Raw genomic sequence first — 20872 nt, 5'->3', positions numbered from 1 at the left:
AACCTGGGAAGGTAGCCTATCCAGGAGAAGGAAGGCTTTGATCCTAAACCTCTTCTGCCTTCCAGAAAACCATTGGGAGGAGAAAAGGCTCAGGAGCAAACCCTACACAAATCTGTAGTGGAGTCCCTAAGAAGTTTTGATGGTGCCTTGTATGCTTCCTTCCAGCAACTCTTCCAGCCAAGCTGGTGCCAAATGTATTGCTTTCCTTTTCTTTGGACAACATCAGCAGGCTGGGGGGGATCATGTAGTTTGGGCAGCCTAGGACTTCCATACCCACTGCCCAAGCTTGAAGCCCAGAGTGGTCACTTCACTTCTGCTAACACAGTGAAAACAACAGAGAAGGCAGCAGCTACAAGTTACCAGGCTCTGCAGCCACAGCAGGCGCTGTGATTCTCCAGCAGTTTAACTTCACCCCCAGAGGCACACTCCATTGTCTCTTGAGACAGATGGATGTCAACAACAACAAAAATTATGTAATGTGGGCATATCAGATGTGGCCTTTTGTATCCAGTCCATATTGCTTGTAGAGCTACAGTTTTCCCCATGCTTTCCGTGGGGAGGAGGGGATACTTGTGGCCCTACAGATATTGCAGGACTCCAAACTTCCATCAGCCCCACACACTTTCTTGCAAACATCTGTTGCTCTGCTTTCCTTTGGACCACATCAGTGAGACTGAGGGGGGCAGGGTCTTGCCGTCTGGACAGCCCAGGACCTCCACACACACTGCCCAGGCTTACACCCCAGGAAGGTAACTTTGGTGCTGCTAACACAATAGTTTGACTTCACTCCTGGAGGTGCACTCCATTGTCTCTCGATGGCAACACGATGGGTTGTGGAAAGGAGGATTTAAAATTACATTTTAATCAACTTTTGCACAATTATAATGTTTTCAGTGTCAGTTGTGAATGAATGCATTCTGTTTGCATCCATTCTGACTGCATCCTTTTAGTTCTTCATCTGCCCCCATTCCCCACCCCCATAAGATTGTACACATTTGGGAACCTGCAAATACGCACATTTCAAACTCTCCTCCCTGTATCTCTGTGGTCCCGAGAACAGACATAGTGCAGCTGCTTACACAATTTGTTTTTCAAAATTTTCCACTCTTGTTTGTGGTTGGGGCCCTTTGCCCTTGCTATTCCTGCACCACTCTCTGGCCTTTTCATTTCTTTCAAATGAATAGTCTGTTCACCATTGCAGACACAGATAGTAATAAAGGAAACAAAAGATGGTGGTGAAATTGAGAATTTCCCCCCAAGTTTGTCAGTTTCATCATTGACTAGAAAGGTATTGGTGAAAACTCCCAGTTTCACCAGAGGGATGGGAACATGAATGAAATGTTGAGAAAATGAAAGACTGCACACACTGACAAGACATTCATCAACCACAACATGAGAGGACCGCAGTTGTATCGAGTAGTAAGTCAGTACAGAACAGGATCTGGGGCAGTTAAGCAAGAAGGTATCTTGTCGTGCATTAGCTGGAGAGAGTGTGTGACTGTACTGAATTCAGTGAAAGCAAAATTTTGTGAATGGTGGTATTGTAACATAAAACAGAGGTGGGGAGAATCCCTGTGATCATAAAAGACCTGAAAATGTTTGTGTGATTTCAACCTGGTGGTTCTTACTTCATTTAGATGTTTGTAATGTGAAGAGGTAGCCAATGATGGCTACAATGCTTATTCACATTATAGATGCCTGGCCTTTTCCTTTCTGCAAACAATTTCTGCAAACAGAAATAACACAAGGAAAGTTCAACACCATGTGCCCATATCTGGTAGGCCAGCTAACTTATCCTGATAGGGGCTGGACTACATTAAGGTTACCAGATTTTTTTCAATGAATCTGGGGACACTTTTTTTGGGGGGGGGGATTTTTATTGATACAGCAAGAAAGAAAAAAAACACCACAAATACCAAATTACATACAGGAATAACCATAGACACATAAATTTCTTAGCAAACAATAAAACATATATTAGTCTTAACACTAAAGACCCAACCTCCCGTCTATTCCACATTTCGATTTCATATTACTTATTGCCAATACACACTTTTATCATAATTAAACTTTTTCTTGTTATATCTAATTTCTTATATCTACCTTGCACCTATTACTGAAGTTCCTCGAATGCTGCAAGAGAATTTAAACTACTATATTTATTTTTCAGATATTCTTTGAAAACCTCCCATTTTGAAACAAATTCCTGGTTTGATTTATTCTTTATTTTTTCTGATAGACCATCTAATTCGGCATATTCTGTCAGCTTTTGGATCCAATCTTGTATAGAGGGGATTTCATTACTCTTCCATTTTGCCGCGATCAGAACTCTTGCTGCTGCCGTCGCATATAAAAAGGTACCCTTTCTCTTTTGCGGAATATCCAAATCTGTTATTCCCAGGAGGTAGGCCTCTGGGTTGTTGTTTTTTAAGAGATCTTTAGCAGTTTTTGCAGTTCTGCATGGATACTCTGAATCTGGGGACACTTTTCTACTTCCTACTAAATAGATGGATTTTGTCAGGGGACTGAATTGTAAATCTGGGGACTGTCCCTGGGAAATGGGGACGTCTGGTAATCTTAGACTACATGGACTTTGGTCTGGTTCCAACAAGGTATTTATTATCAAAGAGCATGTATTAAGGGTTCCTTAATAGTTAGGTGAACTTGCAAATCAATTATTGCTTTGTGAATTTGTAAGACATTGGTTGGCTGTTGGCATCGGTCTGTCTTGATTTAGCAACACCCTGGGGCGCAAGCCTGGGCAGTGTGTATGGAGGTCTTGGGCTGCTGAAATGACGAGACCCCCCCCCCTCTTGATCTTGCTGATGTGCTCCAAAGGAAAGGAAAGCAATATGTTTGGCACCAGCTTGGCTGCAGGATTTGCTGGCAGGGGATGTATAGGGTGCCATCAAACCATTTTAGGGACTCGGCTCTGGATTTGTGTATGGTTTGCTCCTTCTCCCAAAGATGTCCAACAAGGCAGCAGACATTGAGGATCAGAGTTTTCCTTCTCCTCGATGGACTGCCTTCCCAGGCAGACAAGCCCCCACCTGCCCCTCACTTCCGTCCACAGCACATGCAGAAACTGCTGTCTTGACCAGTGGACCCACTACAGTGGTACCTCGGGTTAAGTACTTAATTAGTTCTGGAAGTCCGTTCTTAACCTGAAACTGTTCTTAACCTGAAGCACCACTTTAGCTAATGGGGCCTCCTGCTGCTGCCGCGCCACCGGAGCACAATTTCTGTTCTCATCCTGAAGCAAAGTTCTTAACCTGAAGCACTATTTCTGGGTTAGCGGAGTGTGTAACCTGAAGCATATGTAACCTGAAACATATGTAACCCGAGGTACCACTGTATTGGTCTTCTCCACTCAAAGATGCAGGATTCAGTGTTTCTGTTCCTTTCGATGGGACCTTTTTAAGCAATGCAAATTGGAGCCCCTCTCCCTCAGAGTCTGGCCCACCTAGAGACGTAAATTTTCTGGATTTTTATGCAGTCATTGGGGGTGGGGTGGGGTGGACCTGAGTTTTATCCCAGGGAGGGGGAGGCATTGAGGGGGTAGGACAAATGTTTTTGCAAAAACGAAGAAGAAAAAAGTGCAATATTTCTCTTTAGCTCTCTTTACATTTCAAAAGTCGCTTTGTTAATTTAGGACCATAAAATGCATTCTGCATAACTTGGTTTACTATGGAGTTGTCATGTTTGGTATGTTAAAATTACAGTTTGTTCAGATAGTAATTAGAAATGGGATTTCTTCTTCAAAGTTTTTGTTACACATGGAGCTGAAAGCTGCCGAACTGTTAGGAAACTAGAATCTCTTTGGTTTTGCCACTTTTGAGGAGCAGGCCGAAACCATCAACATTATACTAAAACATATTATTATTTATTCTGAAAATTATTATGACTCCTCCAGTCCTCCACAGTGTTGAGCAGAGATAAATACTCATTTCCATAGAAAGAGCTGAGAAAAAGAGGGGTGGAGGAACAAAACACTATATGAAATGGAATCAACCTCTTTTTCTAAGGTATCACTATGTTTCTGTTTCTTCCTGTTTGTAATCATATTTATCACGGACTTCTAAAAACTGAAGGCTTGCCCAGATTGAAACAAGCTTCTACACTTTCATATGTCAGTTTGTTTCTTGATTTGCTGTGAGTGTTTCCAGACATGGATTAGTTTCTTTCACATGCTGCAGAAGATGGAGGAATTTGAAGTAGATAAGAAGCAAGAGGTGTCTTGTTTTTTTTTTCTTTTGGAGATTTACTCAAAAAAGGTAAACAATTTTGCCTCCCCCCCCCCCAAAATGCCGGATTTTCACTTTTTGAAATATGGCCACCCTAGCTGTGCAAAAGAGATACACTTGGCAAAATCCCAAACTAAATTCCTTGGTCAAATACCCAAAGATGTTTTATACCATGGGCGTTGCAAAGGGGTTGGGGTAGCTGCCCCCCCATCAAGTAAAACAATAGGTATACTTAACTAACTGACCAATTACGTTGGTTCTGCCTCCCACCCAAGTCCTGCCACCTCCTAACAAAAATCCCGGCTATGCCCATGTTCTATATCCTGCAACATTTGAAAGTACCTTTCCAGCATTAATAATAATAATAATAATAATAATAATAATAATAATAATAATAATAATATATTATTTATACCCCGCCCATCTGGCTGGGTTTCCTCAGCCACTCTGGGCAGCTCCCAACAGAATAATAAAAATACGATAAAACATCAAATGTTTAAACCTTCCCTAAACAGGGCTGCCTTCAGATGTCTTCTAAGTGTGCTGCTTGCTTTGTAATTTCATCAAATACTGCATTATCATCACATGCTTCTGCCTTTGAATCTTGGATCCGGCAAATCGGCAACACCATGAAGTGGATGGCAACAGCAACAGCAGCAACAACAACAATAATGGAATAGGTGCACCTATTTTCATCGGAGAAATGTTGGAGAGTATGAACTAAGCCAGCAAAAGGGAGGCCCCATGCAAATACGACATCCTTCTTCCTTCCCTTCAGACCATGTCAGGGCCCTCCAAAAGGCAGAAATGCATCTCGCTCAGTGTACAACTCAGGGCTTGCTTGTAGTCAGTATACAGAAATTATAATGACCTGACTTAAATAAAAGTTTCAGAAATCATTTTGGGGGACTAAATATATGAACACTTTGTCTTAAGTGTTCTGATCATCTTTCTAAAATACTATTTCATAAGTCTTCTTCAGTTTTTTGGGGGGGTGGGAAAGAAAGGCTTTGGGGCAAAATGGGGGAAGTCCCCCCACATCTGTCTTTTCCTGTTTGAGCCTTTACATCTTTAGGCTCACCCACACAGGATCAAAGGGTTATAGTCCATCTGGCATCCCCCCCAAATGTGGCCTCAAGGTCCCAAACTTGTTGTTTTTCTTTTTTCTTTTTTCAAACCAAGCTAACAAAGCACAGACCTATGTGACTAACATCAGGTATCATTGGCCTTTGGTCACAAGTTCATCGGACAGATTTGGGCTCCCATTAAAGTATATATATATAGGGATGCGGGTGGCGCTGTGAGCCAAACCACAGAGCCTAGGACTTGCCGATCAGAAGGTCGGCGGTTTGAATCCCCGCAACGGGGTGAGCTCCAGTTGCTCGGTCCCTGCTCCTGCCAACCTAGCAGTTCAAAAGCACGTCAAAGTGCAAGTAGATAAATAGGTACCACTCTGGCGGGAAGGTAAATGGCATTTCCGTGCACTGCTCTGATTCACCAGAAGCGGCTTAGTCATGCTGGCCACATGACCTGGAAGCTGTACGCTGGCTCCCTCAGCCAATAAAGCAAGATGAGTGCTGCAACCCCAGTGAGTGCTGCAACCCCAGAGTCGGCTACGACTGGACCTAATGGTCAGGGGTCCCTTTACCTTTATAGATGATAGATAGATAGATAGATAGATAGATAGATAGATAGATAGACAGATAGATAGATAGATAGTATTGTGCATCTCTTCTGTATGATTCTGAGGCATCAACTGTCACCATAAAGTCGTGGTATTACCACCTTCGTTATTGGTCTGAATTTCCCTCTAGTCTAAGCAGCTATTTCAGTACAAAGAGTTCCCAGAAGATGTCAAATTCACATAGAAAACAGAAATTAGCCAGCGCCGATTGGAGTGGGCGGTGTTACATTCATAAAGGATTACTGTAGAGCATAGCCCATGAAGAAGCCCATAGACTAGGGAGGGCCTGATTAAGACCATAAGTACACAAAAGAGTTTGATGCCCCCATATATATCTAATTAAAAATATAAACAATGATACAATTTCATTTTTCGAAATGAAATGAAACCTACAGTGAGGTGGAAAACAACGTTTATTTTTCTATACTTCCACTTTATTGAAAAAAATTCCCCTACTTTTTCCAATTGCAAAGTCTTTTATCAGACCCTCAAAACGAATCTTACGTAACACATCTGCTTCTATACTTAATAGAAATCAAGCATCCAGCCTGCCTTGTTGCATGGTTGTTCTGTTGGGATTTTAAAAAATATACTTTGAGTGAGAAAACGAACGCTCAGCTGAGCAATTTGTGACCATCAATGTAAAAAATGTCTGCGTTGGCCCCTTTCTCTTGATGCCCCAAGCACGAGTTTATTTTGCTGAATGGTTAATCCAGCCCTGAGTCTAGATCTACAATGATCTACAGTCCAGTCCACTACTGCATTTGACCCAACACTCAGCAGAAAATGATGAGTCATTGTTCTTGACAGCTCTTTGGGAAGCGGCATGTTCACAAAGAAGCTGCAAAACAAGAAGGGCCATATCAAATTTTGTGTCATAATGAATGTCAGGGAGCACAGAATCAGTTTGACACAAGTACGAATAGCAGTTAAAATAATTCTCAAAAGAAAATTGCAGATTTTAATAACTGACTTCATATTTAATAAATATTTTAGTTGATTTTAATTGAAGCACATTCCTTAAAAAAACATTTAATTTTAATCTTTTAAAACTTCCTTATCTCATATGCATCCCTTCATGGAGATCAAGCAGATGTACATTTTAGGGCTGTCATATTCTGAAGACCCAAAAAGAGGTTGCATTTGCTGGCTTCTGCTTTTAACTATGGATTGCTGTGACAACTCTCAGTTTACATACGCACGAAAAAGAGGAGGTGTCCTGGAAAAAGAGGGCATATGGCAACCCTACATTTTATCCTCTTTCTCACCCTATAAAATAAGCTTGGATTGAAAAAGGTCCATATAGTTAAAGCTATGGTTTTCCCAGTAGTGATGTATGGAAGTGAGAGCTGGAGCATAAAAAAGGCTGATTGCTGAAGAATTGATGCTTTTGAATTCTGGTGCTGGAGGAGACTCTTGAGAGTCCCATGGACTGCAAGAAGATCAAACCTATCCATTCTGAAGGAAATCAGCCCTGAGTACTCAATGGAAGGACAGATCCTGAAGCTGAGGCTCCAATACTTTGGCCCCCTCATGAGAAGAAAAGACTCCCTGGAAAAGACCCTGATGTTGGGAAAGATGGAGGGCACAAGGAAAAGAGAACGACAGAGGAAGAGATGGTTGGACAGTGTTCTCGAAGATGCAAACATGAGTTTGACCAAACTGCGGGAGGCAATGCGGGAGGACAGGAGTGCCTGGCGTGCTCTAGTCCATGGGGTCACAAAGAGTCAAACATGACTAAATGACTAAACAACAAGTATTGTCCCAACACTGGTTTTTGAAGCTGCGTACACACAACTGTAAGCCACAACCCACACCTATCCTTTAGTTTCTTGAAATATACTGCATCTTGATGAATTTCCCCTAAAACCAAATACAATCCGATTTGAAAATGGAAGCCATATGAAAACATCCACATCCTCTGTGTATGTGTGTGTCTGGTGGTGTCAGAGCCAGCCCAAGACATTGTGGCACCTGAGGCAAACCACAAAATGGAGCCCCCCCTTCCTGACAGTGAAGAAGGGATAAGGGAAGATTTAAATCAGGAACAAGGGGCATATAAAGATCCACATCAAAAATAAAATGAATGAACAAATGTTTCTCCTCATCTTTAGAATCTGCGAATTCATTGCTTTTTAGTTTTTAATTGCTTTTGGTAGTTTATATTGAATCTTCATTGTTTTATTCGTTTTGTGAGCAACTTACGTTTTGGGCTGGCTGTATAAATTCAGTTAAGAGTAAATAAATATATCCTAGTATGACTGAGGGGTTTTTTTTTTGTTAAAACTTTTTTCTGTGACCTGTTTCCACATTAACACCCAACAGATTTTTGCAGATGTATCCTAGACAGCACTAGAGTTGCCAACTGTTACTAGTCCTTCTTCTGTATAGAAATTATTCAGATGACACTTTTCTCACTCGTTGCCAGGAAAAGCTTCGCCTGCTTCATGTTCCCATGTTTTGAAATGCATGGAATCAGGATCAATAACAACCAGTGTGTCTCATAACAAAAGGTGGCCGTAGAGTATTCTTGGTCTAGATACCACATTCTATTCTCTCTCCCACAAATGCAACAGTTATGATACATAATTGTTCTGTGGGCACTAAATATGCTCAGTCTTCATTGGACTATACTGGTAGGGGTCCCTGCTTTAGGGTTTTCCCCTCCTTTAAAAAAAAATAAAGCACATTAGCAAACCCTGGGGTTTTCCTAAGTGTACGGACACCCTCCTCTTCTGCGTGGGCAGTGCTGTTTTGGTTACATAAGGACCAGTGCTTAGAAAATTAAGGTTTTTTTTATTAGTATACAATACTTTGAAATCCTAAACATTGTGACCATGTAATGAGAAAAGTTCTGTTGTTTTAAAATTAAATAACAAGGGAGGGAGTGCCATTAACAGATAATGAATGGAGTAAATTATAATCTTCATGGATATAGCTTGGGGGAAATTGAGCCTGGGGTTTTTCCAGCCAGCTTGGATAGCAATACGCAGCATCCTTCTGGTTTTGCAACAAGTTCAACAAGTATTTTTAGATAATGAAAAGCCAACTTGTGACCCAGATAATATGAAGCCGTTGAGCTGGAGGTGTGAGAGGTGATTTCTGGACACAGTTGCGTCTCCGGGTAATACACAAGTCATAACAAGCTGTCACAGGGTCATGACAATGGACTAGTTCATATATTACACATGCAGATTTAACTTCAAATACATACGTGGCAGTCAGCTACAGCCAATCCCAGCTTTCTCATAACTGGGTGCCTATAATGCATATGTCTTTAAACATACATCATTTGGGGTGAGGGAGACATGCTCTTTTAATAAACCATAGAGTTATATCTTTAAAAGTAACATTTTAAAAAAAACCCTGCAAAGGGAACAATGTTGCAAAAGCAATCAGGACGCATCACTCAGATCAAACAGGATTTTAAAACACGTGCTTCATTGGTTTATCTGGGATGCGGGTGGTGTTGTGGGTTAAACCACAGAGCCTAGGCCTTGCCGATCAGAAGGTTGGCGGTTCGAATCCCCGTGACAGGGTGAGCTCCCATTGCTCAATCCTTGCTCCTGCCAACCTAGCAGTTTGAAAGCATGAAGTGCAAGTAGATAAATAGGTACCACCCTGGCGGGTAGGTAAACAGCATTTCTGTGTGCTGCTCTGGTTTCGCCAGAAACGGCTTAGTCATGCTGGCCACATGACCTGGAAGCTGTCTGAGGACAAACGCTGGCTCCCTCAGCCAGTAAAGCAAGATGAGCACCGCAACCCCAGAGTTGTCCACGACTGGACCTAACGGTCAGGGGTCCCTTTACCTTTACCTTTACCTTTACCTTTACCTTTACCTTTACCTTTACCTTTACCTTTACCTTTATCATTGGTTTACACTCCCTTGCCATTTTCTAAAGAACAGAAGTACCTCCCAGCAAACTCAGCAGAACATCTGAGTCAACATTTTGGGGGAGATAAGAAACCTTCATCTTTGGTGTCTCCATGCAAAACTCTCCCATTTTTTCTTGGGACGGGGGAACAACACAAGCGAATTATGTAGTTTAAAAGCTGCTGGTTTAAACACACGCAGGTGGTCCAGCAAAGACATTTCATTTGTTTCCGCCTCTGTTAGGAACATAGGAAGCAGCCTTATATCAAGCCAGAGCAGTGGTTCATCTACTCAGTATTTTCACTGCTTGGTAGCAACTCTCTGTTTCAGATATTTTCTCAGGTGTGCCTGGAGATGACAGGGACAGAACTTCTTGCACACAGAAGATGTGAGGAGAAAACTCCACAGAGTTGTTGCTACGCCACAGTCTCAAATTTCGGCAAAAGGACCTTTTAGCAGTCTGATCCTATGCCTCCTTGCACCGAATTCAGATTCAGTGAAAGAAACATACATCAGTTTGCAGCCTTGAAGAGGAACACACAGAGCATCGAAAATCTGGCACCCTGTATCCCCCGTGAATGACATTTCGCTGTTTTAGAAAACAGTTGGAAGATCAGTAACTTGGCCTGCTCCACTCAACGATGAAATTATGAACAGGTTCTGAAAAGATTGCGAATTTTGTCTGACGGTTAATGGTGACCCACAATTTTTCCCCCTCCAACAAGCAGCTGCAACGGCTGTTGACAGCTGATGGAATCTCAACTGCATCTCGCTAAAGCCCAGAGAGAATCGCCTTCCTCTCTTCTTCATAAAAAAAAGTGCCATTAAATGCCTGACTGCTCACCGTGAACAGGAAGGAGACTCGAAAGGTTGAGCTCCCAGCATGGCTGAGTGCTTTGCTTTTAATTCCTTTAAATGATACGCTTACAGGGTTTGTGGTGTTTTTTTTTTAAAAAAAATAATGCAGAGAGTAACAACAACAACAAAAGTGGACTATGCACATATAGCCAAAGCAAAGTGAAAAGGGAGTCAAGAGAGGGGCATTGTATCTGAGTCACAAAAAGTGGGAGCTGTCAATCAATTGACTGAGAATTGAAATGGAGACAATGTGCTTTTGCAACACTTTGGTAATGTTGTAGCAATGGCAATCTCCTGCTTGTTGTAGCAATGATAATGTGCGAGATCAGGCATAGGCAAAGATGTTTGGGGCTCCAGATGTTTTGGGACTACAACTCCCATCATCCCTAGCTAGGACCAGTGGTCAGGGATGATGGGAGTTGTAGTCCCAAAACACCTGGAAGGCCAAGTTTGCCTATGCCTGGGCTAGATGGTAATCCAGCTATATGCTGGATGATTTTAATTTCATTTTTACAGGCATGCCATGGACTACCTGAATGAAGCTTGCTGACCACTGGTGATCCACAGGCGACATTTTGAGGACCCCTTCCCTAAGTCATTTCCCGAAATTTCCCTGAGCACTTGGGGATTCTATTAGCAATGCCGAAAAGGCTTTAAAAATGTGTATTTTCAAAAAAAATTATATGGGTAATTTTTTTATTCAGTAAAAAGAAAATGTATAAGCTACTTTTTCCAAGGGGTTCACAGATAAAACTATAGATAAAACATGGATGAAATCCTCAAGCCAATTAAAAAAGCAAATATACTAAAATAAGCATTTTAAAAATGCTTGAGGATAAGTTACTCAAGTTACTTGAGGATAAGTTACTCAAACCCTGAGGGGTTTTCTGCATCCTCGACCAAGTCCCTGATTGTCGGTTAATGCCGACACATCAAGCTGCTGTTAACGGCACAGCTACAGAAATAGGCTGAATATTTGGCAATCTTGATTGACAGATGCCATTTACAACAGGGTTCCTGTACCATTGACAGCTGCGTCGAAGTGGGGATTTCCTCAGGTGCACCCCTGCATGACAGGCGGCACCTGCCAGTTCTTTTTTTTCACCACTGCAGTAACTTGGCATCTGGTTGCTTTATATTAAACTTTAATACCAAGGCTGTAATCCACAGCTTTCAATGTTCCTAACATTTTTACTGACCCTTGCCCCTGGGCCTTAAATAGCAGCACACAAAGCAGACAAACTTTTCAGGCAACACTCTCCATGGCAGGAAATGTTGTGTCTCGTTCATTTTTGCCTGTGGGCACTCTCTCTTAGATGCAGAAGCAGGCTCAAGGTAGAAGGTGGCAACTCTTACACTTCTCTGCAAAATACAGGTGAAACTCGAAAAATTAGAATATCGTGGAAAAGTTCATTTATTCCAGTAATTCAACTTAAAGTGAGATATGCCAAGCCTTTATTTGTTATAATTGTGATGATCATGGCATACAGCTGATGAAAACCCAAATCAACAATCTCAGAAAATTAGAATATTAAATGAAATCAGCAAAACAAGAACTGCAAATAGAGCAATATTTGACCTCTGAGAAGTAGAAGCATGTCTCGCTTTGCATGTCATGAGTCTATCTCATATATTAGCTTCACCTTTTAAGTTGAACTACTGAAATAAACGAACTTTTCCATGATATTCTAATTTTTCGAGTTTCAACTGTAGATATTCTGTCTTGCTTCCAAAATCATGGAAAGCTAAAAACAAAAAACACAGTGTTCCCTTAACAACAATCACACCTGATGCCTAGGGACAGCAGACGGGAAAAGCTTTCAAAAAAACAGGGGGAATATTCAGGCCAAGGCCTTTTTTTAAAAAAGCAGGGTTTTTGTTTTTGTTTTATTGGCATCCTAAATCAAGGAAGAGACTGAATGTGGTGAAGCTCAGTCAGAGGAGCATTCCATAAGTAGCTCTCAGTGCAGAGAAATCTCTGTCCATGGTAGCTACCCATGAGGCAGACTTGAGGGACCCAGAGCCAAACTTCCTAGGTTGAACAACGCATACAGGAAGGGAAAGAGGGGAAATTGTAGTCCTTAAAGTAAACGTAAAGGTAAAGGACTCCTGGATGGTTAAGTCCAGTCAAATTCGACTATGGGTTGTGGTGCTCCTTTCGGCTTTCAGGCTGAAGGAGCCAGCATTTGACAACAGACAGCTTTCTGGGTCAAGTGGCCAGCATGACTAAACTTCTTCTGGTGTATGGGGTCACCATGATGAGTGCCAGAATGCACGGAAACACTGTTTACCTTCCCGCTACAGTGGTACCTATTTATCTACTCGCGCTGGTATGCTTTCAAATAGCTAGGTTGGCAAGAGCTGAGACAGAGCAACAGCAGCTCTGTCCATCACGCAGATTCAAACTGCTGACCTTATGATCAGCAAGCCCAAGAGGCTTGGTGGTTTAGACCACAGTGCCACCCATGTCCCTAGTTCTTAAAGTACTGTAATAGTTGGGAGGCAAACACCATACTTGTTCATCATCATCAACAACAATAACCATAAAAACATCAGGCACTGCAAATACAATAAACCATGGTCACGTCTCCTAGAAATTATTTGTTGCATACAATAGAATAGCAGGGGGTTCTCAGAATGTTGTAGAGTTATGTTTTTAATATTGGAAGCCACTCAGAGCGGCTGGGGCAACGCAGTCAGGTGGGCAGCATATAAATAATAAAATATGAATTATCATCATCATCTGATGCAGCCCTGGATCTTCACATGAGCAAAGACCCACCCACTTCTTCCAATGCCTGTTACAATACTGGATACCAAGGATTACCTGGCACTGAATCAAGAAGGGTAATACTCCCATAGTATTTCCCTGGCATATTGGACCATTGCATGTGAAGCAGCGTTATTGGACTAGATCAGATGGAGCAATCCAAAAGACCACAACCACATGAAGCTCCCGCATTTGGCTTTGTCCTGCCTTAGGGTCCTGGGTATAACTGGAGACTTGGTGGCGTTGGTTCTCAGATAGCATAGACTTGAAAGGTGTTGTTGCTAGCTAGATCACCGTCTAGGCCAGTGGTGGAGAACCAGGCATTCTGGGTAAATCACACCCACTTTCCCTGCACCTAAAATCACACACGATGTCTGCAGCAGGAAACTTCAAGTTGTGGCTAAAAATGAAGTAAGATCAGGAATGGACTTTCCTCATTCTCCCTTTGAATCAAAAGTCAGCTCTTTTAAAATTCAGAGCTATGGGAACTCATAATCTGCCTGGAATCTACTCTCCCCTCTTATTTAAACTATAGACAGGCTATAGACATGTGAAATCTACTTGGTGTTGGTTTTTTTTACTAGAACCCCAGTTGCAAAAGACATACACTTATAATTAACAAAGAGGGTTTTGCAGCTAGGAATTAGTTTTCAGTGCCACAGCTCACAGACCTTTCGCACAAAAGTCCACCGTGGGCTAGCTTTCTTCCATTCAGCAACCAAATTTAGGTAAATGGAAGTATTTTTGTTGCTGCTGCTGTTACACGATTGGGAGGTGGAAAAACCTTGCCGATCCACCGCAAATCACAAGTGGATTCCCATCTACCTCCTGCCAACCTCTCTGATCTAAGAAATCACAGACAGCAGGTAGCTGAGACGTCCAAATCACATGAGGTATCTAGTCCCTTCTGTACATCAACATTGCCTTATGGACTGGAGAGAAGTCATGCCCCATGTACAACTGCCACTGGTGGGAGATTCAGGGCGCCATTTGCCTTCCTCTGTAAGACATAACTTGCCTGGCTGGCTTCCGTGTTTCTAAGCTGCTTTTGAAAGCTCCCTCCTGTAATCTTCCTACTCTGCTTATGGCACACTGCGGTGGGGAATGACACAGTGGGTGGCTGTTTGGAGGGTGGCTGATCCTGCCTTTGAACTAGGACTTTGGATAGCAATGCAATGATGCCAGTTTTCTATAATTATCTAATTGACTCCCAAATCAGATCAGCCTAATGTCGCTTTCGTGATACATGCTGGAAGTCGCTCCACAGTGGATGCAGGGTAACTGCATTGTTGGATGATGTGGCATAGTTGTCCGTTACAGTGGTACCTCAGGTTACAGACGCTTTAGGTTACAGACTCCGCTAACCCAGAAATAGTACCTCGGGTTAAGAACTTTGCTTCAGGATGAGAACAGAAATCATATGGCGGCGGCGTGGCGGCAGCGGGAGGCCCCATTAGCTAAAGTGGTACCTCAGGTTAAGAAGGACCTCCAGAACGAATTAAGTTCTTAACCCGTGGTACCACTGTACAGAGTTGGAGAGGCAGCTAACCAAGTATTTACCCAAGTTGCTCCCTGGCTGAAGGCCTTTTTGATAGGGCGTCATTGTAGAGACATCACCTTGCCAACAAAGGTCCGTATAGTAAAAGCTATGGTTTTCCCAGTAGTGATGTATGGAAGTGAGAGCTGGACCATAAAGAAGGCAAATCGCCGAAGAATTGATGCTTTTGAATTATGGTGCTGGAGGAGACTCTTGAGAGTCCCATGGACTGCAAGAAGATCAAACCTATTCATTCTTAAGGAAATCAGCCCTGAGTGCTCACTGGAAGGACAGATCCTGAAGCTGAGGCTCCAATACTTTGGCCAATACTTTGCCTGGCGTGCTCTGGTCCATGGGGTCACGAAGAGTCGGACACGACTAAACGACTAAACAACAACAACAACAACATTGCACGCACACACATCTCAGCAAGCTTCATCTCCAGAACAGGAGATCATTTCCTTTTCCCATGCCATGCTGTGGGTCTATCCAGCTCAATGTTGTCCAGTGTTCTCCAGGGTTACAGATTGGGGTCTTTCCCAAACCTACCTGGAGATGTCAGGAGCTGTCCTTGGGACTTTCTGTGTGCAGAGTTTGTGTGGCACAGCAGTCAACCCCTACTGGAAACAATAACCTGTTGCTTAGATTATTGGCTGAAGGGATGAAAGAGATAAGAATACAGTGGTACCTCGGGTTACAGACACTTCAGGCTACAGACTCCACTAACCCAGAAATAGTACCTTGAGTTAAGAACTTTGCTTCAGGATGAGAACAGAAATTGCGTGGCAGCAGCAGCATGAGGCCCCATTAGTTAAAGTGGTGCTTCAGGTTAAGAACGGACCTCCAGAAATACAGTGGTAACTTGAGGTACCACTGTATTTCTTTTCTGCTTGTCCATGCCTGAGCACAGAGTTGGCCTCTGTACATCGCGGGAGACCAGATGCAAATGAGGACAAGACTCTTCTACCTATGCTAGGGGACGAAGGAGGGGAATTTCACAGCAGCTGCAGCTCCACCTGCTCGCATGGTGAACTGCTTGACCTAATTTCCCTTTGCCACACAACTATTAGCAAGCTGCAAGACAAGCCATGCCATCTTTTGCAGCTGGTTGTCTTAAGCTTTCCCACGGTCCATTTCCCCCTCATCTGTAAAAAGTCTCAAGGTGCCAGCTTTTAATGGCTCCTGCTCCTCTTCCTAACAGCGGCATGATCTTTCCAAACATTAGGAGGTGATAATGCTAAATAAATTCAGTGCTGTGAAAAGCCCCCACTCTACCCATTTCTGCCAGGGACACTGATGTTAAAATCGGAAGACCATAGGTCATTTGGCAGCCCTAGTTAGGTCAGAATGAATGCCGAAAGACAGCTTCTCTCTGATCCTAAACAGATACCTGGAAATAAATGCTGATTTTGGTAGAATCCATGTAAGGATTGAGGATGACTAACTTGATTATCTTTTTTTTAAAAAAAATAACTTATTGATACTTATTCAAAGATATACAAAAATACACACCCCTTACAAAGTATCTTTTTAATAATATACTGAGATAAAACAGCTACTTAGTCTAAAAGAGAACAAAGTCAGGAGGAAGAAAAGACAAGGAAAGGAGAAACCTGAAGAATGAGGAAGGAGAGAAAAGGGAAAGAAAGAAAAAACTAAAGAAGGATAAAGAACACGTGTGTGTGTGTGTGTGTGTGTGTGTGTGTGTGTGTGTCTATTTACTACCTTAATTTCCCATCTCTAAACACAGAATGATTTAAACAACAACCATCACCCAACAATAACTCATGTTTACTAAGGATAATAATTTGGAAGGAAGACCCCCCCCCCAATAACTCTCTACTAGAGATATTTATTAAAAATTCTAAGCAGCCCTTCACCCAAAAGGATTCCAAGTTAATAATAATAATAATAATAATAATAATAATAATAATAATAATAATAATAAATGCAAAAGACCAAAACCAAAGAGCAGACCAAAATGCAAATGTATGCCCCTTTCCATCTGCCTGGGCAAACAAGACTTAACCTGGCAGCTCTTATTGTCCTTCAGTCTAGAGTCATCCAGAAGAGGCTATTGAAAGCAACAGCCACTGGGGGGCCTTCATAAGCTTTCACAGGGGAAAAAAAAAGTGAAGCCAACTTTACAGTGCTAGTTGCAAGGTTTAGGGAAGCTTCGCTGCTGTTTACAGTAGCATCTTCAAAGCAGGTAGTGTTTTTCCCTGAACTGCGACTGTGGTGCAAGGAGCAGCCCTAACAGGTGGGAAAATCAAACAAAGCAATTAATACTGGAAGCAAATTGGAAGTGAAGGCACAATCCCTCTTAAATTGAATACTTAAGGAGCAAGGGGAGGGGAAGGAATAAGAATGTGAAGATGAAGGAGGAGATCGTTTAATATTAATTACACTTCTACCCTCCTGCCAACCTAGCAGTTCGAAAGCACACCAAAGTGCAAGTAGATAAATAGGTACTGCTCCAGCGGGAAGGTAAACGGCGTTCCCGTGCACTGCTCTGGTTTGCCAGAAGCAGCTTAGTCATGCTGGCCACATGACCCAGAAGCTGTATGCCGGCTCCCTCGGCCAATAAAGCGAGATGAGCGCTGCAACCCCAGAGTCGGCCACGACTGTATCTAATGGTCAGGGGTCCCTTTACCTTACACTTCTACCCATATCTTCCTGAAAGGATTTCTTTCCCCTTCGATTTATCCTCACAACAACCCTGTAAGGTTGCTTAGGCGGAGAGATGATGAGTGTCTCAAACTCAACCAGGGAGCTCCGTGGCTTAGCTGGGACTTGAATCTGGGTGTTCTTAGACCTGGTCCTTCAGCCTAACACTACACTTGACTTTCCTGATGGGCACCTTCTTCCCTGCACAACCTGACCTAAATGCTATTCACTCCCTCTCATAATCAGTGGCAAAAATGCCCCAGGATACCAAAAAATGTTTGATAGATATATTTGTTTCCCCATCCCTAGCCCCCCCTTTTGGTTCACAGTCAGCCCCTCCAGGCTCCTCTAACATCCTAATATATAGCAGAAAAACAAGGGAAAGCATCAAGATTCAATAAAACAACAACAGAGCCACACTGATAACAAATGCAAGCTCAAGATTAATACAGCTAGTAGTGACTCTGAATGCTCCCGCAGTCACACACCCACACACACACCGATGCCAAACATCAAAAGTATGGTAATGTAAAGGTTTTCCCCACCCATTTTCTGAACAAACAGCTGGCCTTCCAGAGAGATGTGCCGTAACTGTGTAATTGTTGTTCTACAGGGATGCTGACAGTGCAATCCTAAAACTTGTCCACTCAGAGTAAGTCCCATTGGGTTCAAAGGGACTTACTCCCAGGTAAGTGGGGCCAGAACTGCAGCCCTAATCTCTAAGACAGGGGTCAGCAAACTGTTCCAGCAGGGGGCCGGTCCACTGTCCCTCAGACCTTGTGAGAGGCCGGACTAGATTTTTTTTTGGGGGGGGGAGGAACGAATTCCTGTGCCCCACAAATAACCCAGAGATGCATTTTAAATAAAAGGACACATTCTACTCATGTAAAAACATACTGATTCCCGGACCGTCCACAGGCCGGATTTAGAAAGCGATTGGGCCGCATCCGGCCCCCGGGCCTTAGTTTGCCTACCCATGGTCTAAGAGCAGCAACATACATAGCAAGGCCTCTAACAGCAACACCAGAGTTTAGAATCAGAAGTTGTAAACACAGGCATGGTCCAGTCTCTTAAAATCACTTTTAAAGTTCTGTCGGTTTTTATGTGAGACACAAGTGCAGCATGGCAAATATGCCAGTGTTAACTGAAAAAGACATTTCATTACCTTGTGCTTTCATTTCATCTAGGCCAGCATGATCCTTATTCGTATTAGGGTGTATGGATATCCCATGAGCCTCAGCAACATCCAGCCATTCAGCTGCTTTGAGCCACAGCCCCGAAATGTGACAGAACCAGAGAGCTGTCTTCTTTCTGAGACAACCAGAGAGGGGGAAGTGTGGGATTTTTGAATGTCGGTCTTTGGTGGCCAATGAATGTGATCTTTCTTTTCCCCTCATGTTATCATTACATCCAAGGATGACAATTATGGTCATCTACACATCTCAAATGACTGGTTGTCCTCACTCCTGTCTGAATCATCAACTCTTGGGTTTTTTCCTTCTCGCTTTCTTTTATCACTCAGGGATGGTTTGTCACAAAGGGTGGGTGGGCCTTCAGACCAAATGGAAATATGGGTTTCTACGAACACAAAACCCCATTCCTGTTAAGTACTAGGGCCTGCATTTTCAAGAAGACATGTTCTACGTCTGTATTAATGTTCAGTTGTTTTGATTTGAGGGCCTATACAACATTTGCCAACCTGGTGCCCTCCATATATTTTTGGACAGCTCCTGTCAGACACCAACAGCACATGTACACAAGTATGTAGCCGACTATGTTTTTACTTAGAGTAGACCCACTGAAATGGAGCTCAGTTACTCAACTGGATTTCAGTAGGTCTACTCTGGTGTGGACTAGCCATGGATATAACCCTAGGAGAGGCACTGAGTCTGTTCAGATTTTAAAAAGCTGCCTATAGAAAGCGGAGCAGAAACCTACATGTTTATCAAGTAGTGTCAGTACTACCAAAACTAGCTCTCTTCTTCATATGCCCTGAGGTCTCACCTGCCTGCACTCATGCCTCTCTTCTGCTTGCTTGGTCCACCTCAGGCATAGGAAAACTCGGCCCTCCAGATGCTTTGGGACTACAACTCCCATCATCCCTAGCTACAAGGACTAGTGGTCAGGGATGATGGGAGTTGTAGTCCCCAAACATCTGGAGGGCCGAGTTTGCCTATGCCTGGTCCACCTCATCTCTTCAGCTTGTTTCCTAGCAACCCAGGTGGGAAAGGTTGTAGGCTTGTCAGGACATGAGCCTGTGAATTCTATTAGGAGAGCATCACACCCAATGAAAACAAGCCAGGTGGCCAAGGCAGCAAGCCACGATGAGGGTGCAATAGGTGACACAAAAATCACGATCTGATAATGCCCCCAGATACTTGCTTTTCAGAAATGAAAGAAGGCATTTCAAATCTGCCTTTTCGTTGTTGCTAAATCAATAACCACACCACAACCACTTCCAGATATGCTGTAACAATCGAGCAAAGCTGCACCAGGAGGTCAGGTATACAGTCAGTCTCCTTCTGTGATCAGCCCATGATGCCAAACACCCAATGAGAGGTTAATAATAATCATAATAATAATTTATACCCATCTGGATGGGTTTCCCCACTCATTAGATCCCAGTATTTAATAATCTACTGTAGTGATAGCTAGCATGGTACCCTCCAGATGTTGGGAACGACAGCTGTGATCACCCCTGACTGTTGGCCATGTTGTTCAGTGCGGATGGGAGTTGCAACATATAAAATCTTACTCCTGATCTAGCGAGAAAGAGTGAGCCAAGGGAGTAGCACATTTTCACATGCAAAGCTTACTTTGCAAATGTATTTGTACTTACAAGCCCACGCTTCCATGAATGGTCCCAAGGTGGGTTACCAAAAAAAGCACAAAATAAAAATGAACGAACATAAAGGTAGAGGCTAGGCATTTGCAATAAAGCCCAAAGGGTTTTATTAACATGGGAAACTAGTTTGAAGCAAGATTCACTGTAAGCTGCCTTGAACTTAGTTCAGATTTTGATTCTGCCATGAACTAATTTTGGAGGGACCCTTTTTGATTTATTATATGCTATTATACTTTACTGGTAGGCCTTATGACGAATTGTAAGAGGCTTGCTTAATTTCATAGTATACTTATTAATGAAATATTTCAATCAACATATATTTTTTTTTATTTAAATTTGGTTATATTTTGTAACGTAGTGAATTCTGAGCATCGTTTGGTGCTGAAGACAGGA

The sequence above is a fragment of the Podarcis erhardii genome, assembly GCF_964252035.2.
Source record: "Podarcis erhardii genome assembly, chromosome: 8".
NCBI classification, from domain to species: domain Eukaryota; kingdom Metazoa; phylum Chordata; class Lepidosauria; order Squamata; family Lacertidae; genus Podarcis; species Podarcis erhardii.
This window is presented reverse-complemented; position numbering follows the sequence as displayed.